Genomic DNA, 2893 nt, shown 5'->3' on the forward strand with positions numbered 1-2893 from the left:
CTCTTCCAATCAGTCAGCCAGATAGTTGTCTTCCAAATTTCTTGGCAGAAATGAGTGAGTGCCTCTTGTGCTGCCTCACTTTCTTGAAAGATTTCCATTTTTATTCCATCAATTCTTGGTGCCTTTTTCTTTGCCAATTCTTTCAGTGCACTTTAGACTTCCTCCCTGAGTATAATTGGCTCTTGACAGTATTAGGCATATTTATATTCTAAATGAGATGGTGTGTGGAAGTCAACTACCTGTAAATGAGGATATATTAAAGCTTGTGCCTTAATTTTATCTTTGAGTTCTGGATTATGCTTCATCTGAAAAATATATAATAATAAGTCATCCAAAGAATTCTACACTTTAGAAGGAGAAAGTTTTACTTCCATCTTATGAGTTTTTATGAGGTAAAGTTTTATAACTTGAAACAATAGGCTGAATAATGCCCACACAAAGATATTAGATCACAACGTTTGGAAACTGTTAATGTTAGCAATTTGAAAACCGTCTTTGAAGATGAGGTTAAATAAAGGATCTTGGAATAAGGAGATTATCTTTCATTATATGAGTGAAACCAAATTGTAATCACACATCTCCTTATCAGAGGATTGTTGTCACTGTTAAGTGTCATTGAGTAGTTTCCAACTTATAGTGACCCTGTACAAGGTTTCCAAGGAGCTGCTGTGAGCTTGAATCACTGACCTTGCAGTTCAAACTGACCTTGTGCTCCAGTGCTTCTCAAACAAAGCACCAGAATTCTTATCAGAAGGAGGCATGGGCAGGTTGGCATACAGAGAGGAAAAGGAAATATAAAGTTAGAGACAGAGGCCACAAGCCAAAATATGCTAAGGAATGCTGGAAGTCACTGGAAGCTAGAAGAAGGAAGGAAGAGATTCTCCCCCCAGAATCTAGTGGGAGATAAATATTCATTTAAATGACCCAAAGGTACATTCTGCAAGCTAGCTTCCTGCCTGCAAGTACACAATCTTACTCAGTCTGTAGACCTAGAGTCCAAGCTGCTCTATCTTTCCATGGCAACACCTCTGCTTTCATCTCTGTTGTCATTGCTTTTCCAGGCAGGGATTCCACATCTCATTTATGTTTCTCCTTCTTGATTGTCCTGGAATTGTCTGTTGCTGAAACAAAAGACCAACTGCTTCCCCCTTTTAGTTACATGTTCTACACTTACAGTTTTTACAATCACAGTTAATCCTGCTAATAATTACAATTAAATCATAAAATCTTATCAGCATCACCCTCACCCCCTTTCACCAGACCCATCAGTGGGGATCCTTCCTTGTTTCTAAATTCTAAAACTAAGTACACCCATGAAAGCTTGAAAGCCAACCACTTCATGCCTTTATAGTCTCCCATTTTTGATAGCCAATGTCTAAATTGCCCATCCTTGGTGTGGCACTGAGTTAATGTACTGGATTGAAAAGTTGGTTTGAACCACAAGATTGGCAGTTCAAGCTCATCAGCTGCTCCTCAGAAACCCTAGACAGGGTCACTATGATTCAGAACTGAATCGATGGCACTTAACAACAACAACAACATCATCAACCCAGTACACAGAGGAGGCAAGCATATTCCTTGATCTGAAGAATCTTCCATTCCAATTGGAATTTTGAGCAGCTGCATCCATAAGCAAAAGTCCATTTCATCAAATTAGCAATTGACACTTGATCACAGGATCAAACAACTTTGTCTTCATCTGGTCAGGTTCTGTAGGTTAAGCGGATATCACCTGTAATTTTGGGAGTTCACACACTTTCCCTGTATTTCAGACAAGCTGGCCCCTTCACTGTCAACCCTTGACCCCAGGGTTTGGGTCAGTGCCCATGCATACATAGCCTCAGAAGTTCACAAACTCCCTAAACTTCAAATCAGTTAGCCCTTCCTCTTCTCTCATGTCAGGGCCAATGGGTGCCCTAAGAACATGTCCAAACTTAACCTGTATCTTCATTGCTGTATTTCCCTCAATTACACACACAAGTAAACTCAGGTGGTCATTAGTGAGCACCTTCAGTTCTAGAAGGGGCTTTTCTCAGATGGGCACAGACTTTTCTGGCCTTCATGTCTCAAAGGTAAACAATTTGCTTGAAACTCAAAACCAGTTTACTTTTGCTCTACATGGAACTCTTATTCTTTCAGTAGTTCTCTGAAGGTTCTGGGTGAGGCTCAGGAATCTACCTAAGGCCCCATACTCCACAAAGGCTTGAAACAAAAAGCCTATTGCTTTCTAAGCAAATTCTAATTCCCTTTTTAGCAAATCCAATGAAGTATAAGTTATACACAGGCTTACAAGATAGCTGTAATCAAAATACTAATATCCATTTCTATCACACATGAATATCTATTTTACAATAATAAGCAGGAGAAAGCAACATCCATAAGACAGACAAACACACAACCCTTTTATAAACACCCAAGTTCAATTTCTTCTTCTCCACCCTTAGATTAACCCCATTCATTTGCATATGACCTTGGACCTCTGGGTGTATCTAGTAGATCCTGACCCCTATCAGCCATCTAGTTCAACAAGCAAAACATTTGCTTTAGGCAACTCCAGAAACTGCACTGTCTCCTCTGCTTAAGCATTTTATTGTCTACATTCCTTTCAGCCATCCAGGTAACAAAATCTAAACTAACCTTCTAAAGATGTAAACATTCACTTCCCACTCCCCTTGGTTCCTTCTCTTACTAAATGTCATACTTTCAAGAGTCTCACTCCTGATGCTAACTGCTTAAACCAAGTGGGGACCATGTCTGACTTCCTTTGACTCCATAAGAGGAAAAAAGAACCAAACTCAAAATCAGCCTAAGGTTGATTCCAGTAAAGTAGAAGTCAGACATGTCTCTACCCTATATCAGTGCCTTTAAATTGGGTCAGATCTGAGACCCAATT

The 2893-nt window shown here is 39.6% G+C and overlaps 1 pseudogene; it reads right to left on the minus strand.

Moving 5' to 3' along the window:
* Positions 1-2893, minus strand: part of LOC102842254 — a 37779-nt pseudogene that overhangs the window by 1866 nt on the left and 33020 nt on the right.

The sequence above is a fragment of the Chrysochloris asiatica genome, unplaced genomic scaffold (assembly GCF_000296735.1).
Source record: "Chrysochloris asiatica unplaced genomic scaffold, ChrAsi1.0 scaffold00113, whole genome shotgun sequence".
NCBI classification, from domain to species: Eukaryota; Metazoa; Chordata; class Mammalia; order Afrosoricida; family Chrysochloridae; genus Chrysochloris; species Chrysochloris asiatica.